General features: G+C 42.1%; 1 protein-coding gene across 3 annotated transcripts in view; it reads right to left on the bottom strand.

The window, feature by feature from the left end:
* Positions 1-13,136, bottom strand: part of ARB2A (ARB2 cotranscriptional regulator A) — a 290,980-nt gene that overhangs the window by 121,741 nt on the left and 156,103 nt on the right. The gene's annotated exons all lie outside the window — the stretch shown is intronic.

Raw genomic sequence — 13,136 nt, 5'->3', positions numbered from 1 at the left:
CAAAAAAATCAAATCAGAAAATCAAATTTGTTTTAAGCTCCGCTGACAGCTCTTTCCTTTTACTTTGCTTTTTTAAATCAAGGAGTTGGAATCACATTTTTTCTTTGCGACAAGTGAAAAGTGAAATGCATACAAATAGGGAAATATGCCACACAACTGAATAACTTTTTAACAATTTACTTGAAGGTGGTTTCTATAATTACTGCTTATCACAGCAAAACAATTTCTCCTTCTAGCTTACTGAGCTACTGTAAACAAGTATGCTACATGTGTTAAATACAGGAGAACAGAACCATACACTAGCTGGGAGGCAGAGAAAGGGAGAAGGCTCAGGTCTCCCATCTGCAGACCTTCCCTGGAGACATTAAACCCTCCCTCAACCCTTCCAAAAAATCATCAAATTAAAATTGATACATAACAATATAAAAATATAACCTAGAAGTAGCAGTCTGTCACCAAAAAAATCCATGGTGTTTTCAGTGGTGGCTGGCTAACACTGGTATCTTCCATGCAATATAGGATATATTTTTCTGCACAGAAAATTCTGTTCTATTAAAAGAAAATCATATGTTTGAAGGTCTGAAATGAACAGCAAAGGGATACAGCTTGTTTCCTGCTGGCATGAAGTTCTTCATTATCATAACCTGACTCAAGCCAGTATCACATTTGCAGCACTCTTAGGTAATGGACCCAGTAAAAATTAAATGGATTTCACTGGAAACTTTTTAGAAAGCAACACTTTCAAAAGCAAGTTAACATATGTATGTATACATATGTATGTATGTGTATATAGAAGCCAGAAGGCATGTTGAAGACAAATGGGGAAGATTTTAATTCATGCTCCTGTCACGGCATGATTTGTGATGCTCTGGCCTAATTAGGTATCCAGTAAGTCAGGAGGAACTCTGCCACCTGCTTTAATACCAGCGTAGCTCAAAACAGCTCTTCAGTCCTTTGGAGAACCCAACAGCCCAGTGATTGGCACTTGGGCTTCGCCACCACAGTTCTGATGTCCTCCTCACGTCCTTCCATCACTGCACTCCCTTCTCATTCCCTCATTTCACAACCTTTTTCCAACAGCTGCCTTTTCTTCCCCTCCCCACAAGAGAATCCTTACAAGTATGAAATGATGTCCATCACCCAGTGCATTTTCCTCACTCCTTTTGCAAGTATTTGAGACAAAAACTGTGTCGATACGGTGGGACATAATGAGACCACATGATGGCTTATTATCACCAGAGCAGCTTCAAAACCTCAGTGCAGGTCAATGTCCAAGATGCTCTGAAGGGAAAAAAGCTGGAACAGAAGCCAAAAACCCCAGCCAGAATGTGATTTCTTTTTTTCCCTCCTAAGGACAGCAACTATGGTACTATAACCAGAGAAGAGGAGGAAAGTAAGGCAAGGTAGAAAGAGGAAAGGCATGGAAGCAAAGATCTTGCTTTAATATTTTTCTGCAGCATGAGTAGCTGAAAACAAGACTTCAAATTGTCTAGCTTAGGCCATTTAACAAGATTTGATCTTTAATGGAGAAATTCCAGTGTATTAGGAAGCACCCCATTTACCTTAAATTCATATTTACCATTTTACGACAGTTGAAAGAACTCCTCCACAGATATTTCTTAAATGTTTCCTACTCCATCCTGAGATGTGACCCCAGGAGGCAGCAGGACATTTTATTAGCAGCAGGAATGGTGCCTCTGCTCTACTTTCTGAAATGGGTAACTAATGTGTATGCTACTAATGAGTAACTAGTCTGTATGCTACACAGATACATGGACGTAGACACACATGAAGTGTCTACATGAAGCTGGCTCTTGGCAGTAACTGTATTTTCAGGAAGGGTGGCAATGGATTACCTGGGATGAATTCAACCCTTTGAAACAAGTCAAAAGGTGGGTGCAGAGAAGTGCAGATGAGATGACAACATCCAGATCATCTCAGCAGCAAAGCACCTGTGATTTGGGGAGAAGACAAAGGAGCAAAAGTGACAGTGGAGGCAAATTTATACCAAACCTTAAGCTTGATGATATGCACCTGAAATTCCGTTTAGCAGGTCCTTCCAGGAGTGCTGGGAAGGATGGACAATGGAGAATGAGCAGCAGGCCAAGGGAGTTATTTTAGCTGCTGCATCCTGAGTTGAGGGACAACTTCAGAGAAAAAAAAAAGAGATAAAATCATCAACAACTGAAGCTTTGGCTTTGAGAGTTTGAATGAAGGACACATTTTCCTTCTATGGGCTCTGTATGGATTTTATTTGCATACTTTACTGCATTAAAACAACAAAATCCAGCAGGATTTGATCAGCTGTGTAGGTGGCAGAGCGGGTTCATGGCCACCAATGTCTGGGGTGGCTCTATGGAAACACAGAGCATTGAATCTGCTCATTAAAATGATGTAAATGCATTAGTGATGTTATTTTATTCAACAACTGTGTTCGTATGTATTCAGAATCAGTCACACTGTACTTTTCCTTACTTATGACCTTAGCAAGGGATTAAACCAAGAGTCTTTGCATGTAACAACATCAACCTCTTCTTATCTTCAGAAATAACTGGGGAAATAAAAAAGACTGTATTATCGTTTTGAGGGCACTTTCTGAGATGACAAGAAGATACATGCTGTGGCAGTAAGGTAGATACTTTTGAGACAGGAGGGACCAGGCATCACAATAGCTAACTCCGGTCATTCGTGGAGCTGCAGATATAAGTAGCAAGCCAAGGTTGTTATTATTTGGACCATGCCTTTGGAAAGCACCTTAAAGTTGCATTTTTTCATACTGCACATCTCAGACTTATTCCCAGATCTATTTGAGGTGATTCTGAGTAGATGGAAATGTTCCCAATGCTGATTATGATGCCCTAGTAATAAAGATGCAGTGCGCATAGAGTCAGCAGCAGAAAGGAAGACCAGAACTCTTACATATCATTGTTAAATACACGTCACATCAAGTTAGAGAGTAGTCCTACCACCAAAACTCCCAACAATTTATCAGGAAAGTAAGCAGTCGTCTACAGACATGCTAAATGAACAAGTACTATATGAGATGTGTAATATCTAGCATATCTAATAGCCAAATAAAAGAGGTAAAACAAAAGTGCATTGGGCAGACTGAGACAATATTTAAATTGTCAGCATCAGTGCAAAGGGGTGAAGAGCTGGCTGTGGGAGGAAGCAGTGATACCTGTGCTTTGCTACAGCATGACTGCTGAGATGAGGTTTAAAATTACAGGGTTTAGCTAATCCAAGACTGACAATGTCTAGCCAGGTTCGTTACGTTTTGTGTTTTGGCTCCTCGCTGGGAGCCCTTTCTCCCCAGCTCCCACCACAATTACCATTCAAGACAACTTCGGATCCTGTCCCATTTTTCCCTCTTCAGATGCAAGCTAGGCTTTCCCTGGTGATGGTGATCAGGAAACAAAATTAAGAGCTATGCTATATATATGTGGGAACAGAGGGAACTTGGATCCTAGCATCCTCTGGGGCAGCAGGAGAGAGTTACTTTTCCCTTTTATATCCAGTTTTATTACACACAGGAGAAAAAAAGAAGCAAATCCAAGCCAGAAGAGTTTTCCCAGCTAAGCCCTCCACTAATACAGTTTCCCCACCAATAACCTAGAGCTACTCCTGAATTAAAAAAAACCCTCAAACCTCCTTCCAAAGTTCTCCAGCCATCTCTGCTCAGTGAAGAACAAGCTGACCATGAAAATGAAAACCCTCTTTCCACCCTTCCAGCCATGGGACCTGCCTCGAAGCCCTCATTTTTAATATTTTAACAGGTGAACAAATGGCCTGAAACCACTGAATGAAGTTATCAGTGCCCACAGAAATTCTTCAGCGAGGTGCCACTGGTCTCAGCTGCATTAATGCACTGCTGACCCAACACTGAACTTTGGTTTTGGCAAGGGCATTTTGTCACCGGATGCCTTCAGAGAACTGCCATGCTAGTAACCATGCAGATGTTACCAGAATATACACGTGTTTTTAAAAGGCTCGTGTTGCAAGTGGAATTTCTTAGATTTGCATTTGAACTGAAAGTCGAGCACAGCTAGTTTAGCTGCAGATACATGTGAAAACAAAACAAAGAAAGCAGCAACAGTTACCCACATTATTCAATCAGTGATAACTCCATGCAGCAAACAGTTTAATCGTGTGGTGAATGATTTCTGCTGCAAGGTTGCTGTGTTTGAATGCCCTGACTATTTTATAGAATCACAGAATCCCAGACTGGTTTGGGTTGGAAGGGACATTAAAGCTCATCCAGTTCCAAACTCCCTGCCGTGGGCAGGGACACCTTCCACTAGACCAGGTTGCTCAAGGCCCCATCCAGCCTGACCTTGAACACTGCCAGGGATGGGGCAGCCACAGCTTCCCTGAGCAACCTGTGCCAGGGCCTCAGCACCCTCACAGGGAAGAACTTCTGCCTAAGAGCTCATCTCAATCTCCCCTCTGTCAGGTTAAAGCCATTCCCCCTTTTCCTGTCCCTACAGGCCCTTGTCCAAAGCCCCTCTCTGGGTTTCTTGTCGGCCCCCTTTTTGAACTGAAAGGGACTTTGTAACTTGGTTTGCGGTTTATAAAGTAAACCCAGAACTCGGGCAAAATTAATTAAGAAGTCTCAAATGTTATTATAGCATCATTTCCCTGGTTAAAGTCTTTGTTTGTCAGCCAGGGTAAGACAACTTTTGTCAGGCTGGTGCTCCAGTCTGGATTTCCCTATCATTACTTCTGGAGTCTGGCATGTCCTGTCATCACCACCCAGCCATCTTCTGATAAAGTGCAGGAAAGCAAACCAAAAATAAGAAAAATTCAGGCAAAATCAATGTCTCAGTGGCTCTTAATGAACATCTCCAGCAAAAGCCTGGGTGTTGGTATTCTAAATGACTGGTTGTTTTTTTTTCTTAGTGGCCGGTTGCTCCCTATTGGGCTGGAGAGCAAACAGTTGAAATTTTTCTTTCAAAACAGACCTTACCCCGAATATCTGCAGTATTCTTTTTTATTTTCCTTTTTTTTTAATATTGTTTCTGAGTTGACCAAGGCTGTAGGAATCACCTAAGCTAATTATTTTGTCATTAAGACAAGAATGTAAATAAACACAAATATGGCATTTATCTGGTTTAGCTTCGTGATAAGAACATTGCTGACTCGCCAAGAAGAAAGAGGTGCAGGAGAAGAGAGTAGGAAGAAGGAGGGAAATGAATCAATGAAAGTTTTACTTTAGAAGAAAAATAACTGATTTCCTTTTTTGGTCTCTGACAGACTTTTGGATTATTGCATTTTTGATATTTTTACCCCTGTCCATATAGGTTGCAGTGTTCTAGGTGAAAGAGGCCTGAACTTGAAGTAGCATCTTCTGTCAAACAGCTTGGAAATCCTGCATGGGGAAACTCATCAGACCAGAGATGCAATAACAGGTCCTTGGGCCACACCTGCTTCCACAGTTGTACCACTGATACTGACAAATACCTGTGCATTTCACATGAAAATCTGCATGATGCCACGATGCCCCAAGCATGGTATCCAGTAACCTCTGCACATAGACTTACATACTCAAATTTAACGAACAACCACAGCCGTTTCACCAAAGAGACTATAATTGGTCAAAATACGTAAACAGTGGGGCAGTTGCATTTCAGTACAGTACTACAGGTACATATCTCTACATTTGCATGCATCTTTTTCATGTCTCCTCATACTTTTTTCTTTCCAAACTAATTAATCTCAGTGATCAAGATGCTGCCCACAACATATTTCTGCCTAAAGTAGCAAACATCACCAAAGACAGGCTTTAGTGTGATCAAATTATGGGAACAAAACAGCGCTTCTTCAACAAACCATCAGGTTGTATCTTTGCAGCTGTCTTTCATCCCAGCCATGTTTCTGGCAATTAACAGATTAATTGTGGGGGCAAGTAAATAAAAATGAACACAATACTTTTACAAAAAGAATTATGTTCACAAGAAACAAAGAGAGATCATGCCATTTGTTTAAATTATTACATGCCTTTTTCTGAACACAAAAAATTTCTTTTGAAATGAATGCACCTCAAACATTTTATAACTCCTAATGGAAGTCATGCAGAAGTGTTACTTTTCTATTTCCTAAAGTATTTAAAGCTATTTTACTTTCCAGTTCTTTCAACCTGTTTATATGTTGTAATGAGAAACAGACAATTTTTTTTTTTAACCATGCTATTGCAAGAAAAATAGCATTTTAGCCAAGAAAAATGAAGATTTGAAAACAATGAATCTAACAAACTTCAACACATTTAAGTAAAACAACAACTTAGTATTTTCATTAACAGCTAGGGTTTCAGCACAAAGCTCAGCTGTAAAGTCTCTGTTACAGAGTTTATACCTCTTATACGAGTCAAACTAAATAGAATGGCTTTGCCCTGTATTTTTCCTCCTGACAGCTCTGTCTCTATTTATTACATACACTCAAGAACAATTATTTAAGTGAAAGAAAGATTTAACAGGCTCAAAGCTATTTGATTTCTCCTAATAAAGAGTGTTCAGTGCTTTAAGTAAACTGATATACTATTTATTTAATGTACAGCTATAAAGATTTGCTGAAGTGCCTTAATATTTAGACTACTATAGTTAATTGTATTTGAAGTAACTGCCATTATCTTATAAAATAATTATTCAGATGCCAAACACAATCTGACATTCAGATTTGTGCTTTCTTCTGGTTCTCACTTCAATAATCTGAAGTTGAACATTAGGCTACTCAAGCCTTAATTCTGCTTCTCAGTCTTCCCGCCCAGACCCACATCCGTTAATTTTGTTTCACAACAGCGTAAGATAGCAAGTTATCCTTGATCCTGATGAGTCAACATCAGGCTAAACAACCTCAGGACTTGCTTGTTCTACCCCTTGCTTGAACCCTGGGACTCCCTCACACTGACCATTTTATTAAAACAGGCTCTTTTCCACTCAAATTAGAGAGGGTGTTGGCACTGCGGCAGTGGTGCATTGCCGCCGCCAGAAATCTTTAGACATCAGATCACTAGCAATTTTCTTCTAATGCAGTATAATTTTTTAACTACTCAAAACATTCAACTGCATAACAGACAGCTTGGCTGTATTTTGAATTAGCACAAATGCTAAAGCCAGGAAATGTAATTCTCAGGATACTGGAACAAAAGGTTCAGAAAAAAAGAATTCTTATATACCATAAGATTATCACGAGTAGACTGTCACACTTGTGACCTTCCTGGCGTCTAGCTAATCTGACAATATTTGGAAGAGCATTGCTTCAAATCAATAACTAATTAACAAAGTACAAAAGAAGTTGTACTGTTTTTGAGGCTCCTTGTTAAAAATGGCTTTTGGTTGCACATGGGCAGAAAGGTCACTTTTATGACAACTTCTTGAGTCTTTCAACACCTTGCCACTGTCAGATTAAATTACTTTTAGCAATTAATTGTCATAAATTAAAACAGAAGCACATTTGTTACAGCAGGTTGTCATAATGACATGGTGAGCAGTTGTTTTGATATGAATTTCTTCCACTGACCCTCTATCATATCTTAATTGTTTTGGTTGACCTAACTGGAAAATTGGGAGCAATCTAACTCAGGCAGTGCAGGCCAAATGTTGGGGGTCTTACTGAGATTATAGAATGAACAATAATGGAAGAGAAATTTCAGAGATAACTGAAGATCTTGAGAATAATATGCACCTTCTACAGAGTAGGTAACATATGATATCTATGCCAGTGGGTGGGGTAAGAAAAATAAACCCTCAAAACCCCACATGGGTGTAGCTTTTGTTACTGTTATAAATGGCCCTTGATGCCATTTTAATCCTTTATTAGCCAGCACCATTTGTTTGATGTGTTTTAAGACAAGGAATGAATGGATTCAACATCTGCAACCTGAGCCCATTTAAACTGCTACTTAGTTTTCAAGGCTTGGACTTGTGCTTTAATTAAAAATAATTTTACTCTTTAAGTTCCTTTTGTTGAACTTCTCTGAATCATGATGCACACATATTGTCCATTTTACAGATTAGTCCTCCAACATTTCTTGTCAAACTTTGTATAAGTTTCCTATGAAATGTTACATCAGGATTAAAATAGACAACAATATCAACTTACTAAGCCTCCTTGAAAAAAAAATCCATCTTGTTCCCCAACAATGGTGCAAAACCAATAAAATTTATCAGAAAAAGATGGAAGCATTATTAACTGAGCAGTTCTTCCTGCTTAATATCTGAGGTCTTCTGTTTGTGAGGTTTGTTACCTCTTGCTATTTGAGAGAGTGGTGAAAGCAAGATGTACAGTGCATCCATGGGGTGTAGTCAGAAATGTGCTCATTAAGGTACATCACAGAAATGTTAATCGAGACCTTCAGGAAAAAAGTGCAAGAAAATAACAAGGCCCTGTGTTAGGTTTGCATGGCAAGGTTTTGGTAGCAGGGTGCTACTGAGTGGTTTCTGTGAGAAGGTGCCAGAAGCTTCCCCCATGTCTGATGGGCCCAGTACAGCCAGCCCTAAGATAGACACACTGCTGGCTGAGGCCGAGCTCATCATCAGTACACTCTGGGCAGTACCTCTGGGATAACATATTTACAAAGGATGAAAAACCGTGTGTGCAATTGCAGCCAGAGAGGTGAGCAAGCATGTGTGAGAGCAGCAGCTCTTCAGACCCTAAGGTCAGTGAGAAAGGATGTTCTCCAGGTGCCAGAGCAGAGACTGATTCCCCTGAAGTCTGTGGTGCAGACCATGGTGAGGCAGGCTGTCCCCTGCAGTCCATGGTGGAGCAGATATCCATCTGCAACCTAGGGAGGTCCATGGTGGAGGAGATATCCATCTGGAGCAGACATCTCACACTGAAGCAGGGGAAAACAGTGAGGAGGAAGGAGTGGCAGAGACAGCGTGTGACGAACTGACTACAATCCCTATTTCCCGTTCCCCTGCACCACTGGAGGGGAGAAGGTGGGGAATTTGGGAATGAAGTTGAGCCTGGGAAGAAGGGAGGGGTGGGGGAAGGTGTTTTAAGATTTTTTTTAATTCTCATTATCCTACTGCATTGTCAATTGGCAATAAATGAAAATAATTTCCCTGAGGCACATCTGTTTTGCCCGTGACGGTAATCACTGGCTGATCTCTTTGTCCTCACCTCAACCCACAAGCCTTTTGTTGTATTTTCTCTCCCCTACCCAGTTGAGAAGGGGAAAGGGCAGCTGGGTGGGCACCTGACAGCCAGCCAAGGTCAACCCACTACATCCCCATATTGCCATGAAACAGTGCTTGGTGATAGGTGATGGAAGTGCAGATAAGCAGGAAAAGTGGAGGATTGACTCAGTCCTGCACTGGGGAAGAGATTGTGCAGAAGAATGGATCTGGGCAACTGCAGGATCTGTCCTTAACAGTGGCAGCACAAAAGCTGTAACCCCAAGAATGGTCTTGTCCTGGATGTCCCATAGAAGCTGATAAACCAGATCTTCAGGCTGAGACTTTGGAAGAGCCCTCATAGCTCTTATGGTCAAAACAGTTGAACACTGTTTAACAATCCACATTTGACTTATTTTGCTATTTTTGTAGTTCAGCTCTATTGGTGCAACCTCCGAAGGTTGCTAGTCCAACACCACACTCAAAGCAGTGTCATCCAGGACTGGTCACAAGTGCTATGCCTAATACTTGCAACTGAAAGCAAAACGAGCAAGCGTTGTACTTCCAGCAGTGCAGAAGTATAAAAACGTACATTGGGTAAATTCCTCAGTCTTTGAACCATATGCATTAAGACAGAGTGACTTTCAATACAGCTCAGAGAGGTCCTGGGTGACCACCACTGCGGACATGAAATAATTTCCAGTATTTCCATGTCATAAGCTTTTCTTTCCAACTTTTGCATGCTCTGTGGACCTCTGACAGAACTGAGGCAGTGGTCATCTTTTGCAACTACAATCTGTCTTTGCTGAGTCTAGAAGACCTGATTTTTGCTTGGTCACTTTATCTTTGGGTAGAAATAGCCATACTACATAGTGCTGCTAGGAAATCATGTCATCACAGGATCTCAAACCGGTTTGGGTTGGAAGGGACCTTAAAGCTCATTCAGTTCCAAACCCTGCCATGGGCAGGGACACCTTCCACTAGACCAGGTTGCTCCAAGCCCCATCCAACCTGGCCTTGGAATACTGCCAGGGATGGGGTAGCCACAGTTTCTCAGGGAAACCTGTGCCAGGGCCTCAGCACCCTCTCAGGGAAGAATTTCTGGCCTAAGATCTCATCTCAGTCTCCCCTCTGCAAATTTAAAGCCATTCCCATTGTCCTGTCCCTACAGGCCCTTTTCAAAAGCCCTTCTCCATCCTTCTTGTCAGCCCCTTTAGGCACTGGAAGGTTATGGTCATTTACCATAATTGTAACAGAATTAACAACAGTACCTGAACTTCTGCTCCAGTGATGATACTGCCTGGTGCTCATCAAGATAAAAATCCACTTAAATATCAGCCAAACTCTATCAGTCAGCTGGGGTTGCTCAAAAAGGGAAATGGTGAAAGAACATAATGAACAAACAGCCAAGAGCAGCAGAAAGGTATTTACAAGTGGACTCCATGACCAAATCAGATGCTGCTATTTTAAGAACTATCACAGCAAAAACTCACTTGCCCACTTCAGGCAGAGCCTTAAACAGCACACAGTGCCTGAAAGTTTGACATATCTCAACTAGGAGGATTTCACATACTGCAAAGGTCTCCACTGGTAAGGGATTTAAGAATAAGCAACAGCCATTAAACATAAGCCTACCCTTTTTTTGGCAGCCAGTGCAAAGGACACAAAATGAATAACATGATCCTGTCATCAAATATATTTATTTATTTTTCAATCAACAGGAAAAGAGGAATACCTAGAGACTCAGGGAGGTATACTGCAAGGTGGCATGCATGAGAGCAGTTACTTATCAAAGGGTAACATCTCAAAGTTAATTGCAGAATCTAGAAATCTTTCAAAACTACTCAGCCTAAGCTTTGCTAAATTTCTTCATTACTTAGTTCATTAATTTCAAAAGAATTCCTCAGCAAACAAGACCCCTAAAAGAAATAAATCTGTTTTCTTAATGTGTCCACACAATTAAGGCTTCTGTTTTCACAGGTTAAGAACAGAGTGACTGTGACACATTAAGTGATAATGTCAATTGCTTACTTCTCTAGGATACAGGCTGAACTTGCGAGATTTTTGAAATCAGATTATTTAGTTATATGGCATGTGGAAAAGGTAGGGGATAGGAATGAAGAACCATCCTGGAAAGAAACACCAGCCCCAAAGAAACAGCACGTTGCAGATGCTTATGGAGCACTAGGCATGCTGTGTGAATTAACTACATGTTACGTTTCTTGCTGTGCTATATGACTGTATGTACTGATTAAATCTTTGCTTTTGGTAGAAAGGAAACCCTACGTATCCCATCATAGAATCACAGAATAGTTAGGGTTGGAAAGGACCTTAAGATCATCTAGTTCCAAACCCACTGCCATGGGCAGGGACACCTCACACTAAACCATGTCACCCAAGGCACTGTCCAACCTAGCCTTGAACACTGCCAGGGATGAAGCATTCACAATTTCCTTGGGCAACCTTGTGCCAGTGCCTCACCACCATCACAGTAAAGAACTTCCTCCTTATATCTAATCTAAACTTCCCCTGTTTAAATTTTAACCCGTTACCCCTTGTCCTATCACTACAGTCCCTAATGAGGAACCTCTCCCCAGCATTCTCAGAGGCCCCCTTCAGACACTGGAAAACTGCTATGGGGTCTCCACGAAGCCTTCTCTTCTCCAGGCTGAACAGCTCCAACTTTCTCAGCCTGTCTTCATACGGGAGCTGCTCCAGTCCCCTGATCATCCTTGTGGCCCTTCTCTGGACTTGTTCCAACAGTTCCATGTCCTTTTTATGTGGAAGACACCAGAACTGCACACAATACTCCAGGTGAGGCCTCACAAGAGCAGAGGGGCAGGATCACCTCCTTCGACCTGCTGGTCATGCACCTTTTGATGCAGGCCAGGATACAGTTGGCTTTCTGGCCTGCTAGTGCACACTGAAGCCGGCTCATGTTCATTTTCTCAACGACCAACATCCCCAAGTTCTTCTCCGCAGGGCTGCTCTGAATCTCTTCTCTGCCCAACCTGTAGCTGTGCCTGGGATTGCTCCCACCCAGGTGTAGGACCTTGCACTTGGCATGGTTAAACTTCATAAGGTTGGCACCAGCCCACCTCACAAGTGTGTCAAGATCCCTCTGGATGGCATTCCTTCCCTCCAGCATATCAACCGAACCACACAGCTTGGTGTCATCGGCAAACTTGCTGAGGGCGCACTCAATCCCCCTGTCCATGTCAGCAACAAAGATGTTGAATGAGACTGGTCTGAACACTGATCCCTGAGGGACACGACTCATTACTGGTCTCCAGCTGGACATTGAGCCATTGACCACAACTCTGTGTGAGCAGCCATCCAGCCAGTTCTTTATCCACCAAGTGGTCCATCCATCAAATTGGTGTCTCTTCAATTTAGAGACAAGGATGTCATGTGGGACAGTGCTGAACGCTTTGCACAAGTCCAGGTAGATGACGTCAACTGCTCTGCCCCCTTCCATCAGTTCTGTAGCCCCATCATAGAAGGCCATCAAATTGGTCAGGCAGGATTTCCCCTTAGTGAAGCCAGGCTGGCTGTCTCCAACCATCTCACTTTTTTTCATGTGCCATAGCATGTGCTGTGGTTTAAACCCAGCCTGTCACTCAGAAACCACGCACGTATTGTCTCACTCCACCGCCTTTCCCCTCCGCTCCTGGAGGGATGGGGAGGAGAATCAAAAGAACGTTAACTCCCACAGGTTGAGATAAGAGCAGTCCAGTAACTAAGGTATAACACAAACCACTACTGCTGCCACCAATAATAATAATGATAAGGAAAATAAGGGAAGAGAATACAACCGCTCACCACCCATGGACTGATACCCAGCATGATCGAGCAGTAATCTAGCCCTTTTGGGTAACAACCCCCAGTTTATATACCGGGCATGACATACAGTGTTATGAAATACCTCTTTGGCTAGTTTGGGTCAGGTGTCCTGTCTCTGCTTCCTCCTGGCTTCCCGTCCTCCCTGGCAGAGCATGAAACTCAGAAAGTCCTTGGTGAGAG

Source organism: Pezoporus occidentalis, unplaced genomic scaffold (genome assembly GCF_034315485.1).
Source record: "Pezoporus occidentalis ecotype Australia unplaced genomic scaffold, CSIRO_AGI_Poc_V1 ctg197, whole genome shotgun sequence".
Lineage (NCBI taxonomy): Eukaryota > Metazoa > Chordata > Aves > Psittaciformes > Psittacidae > Pezoporus > Pezoporus occidentalis.
The sequence above is the reverse complement of the archived record's forward strand: the minus strand, read 5'-3'. Positions and strand labels throughout refer to the sequence as shown.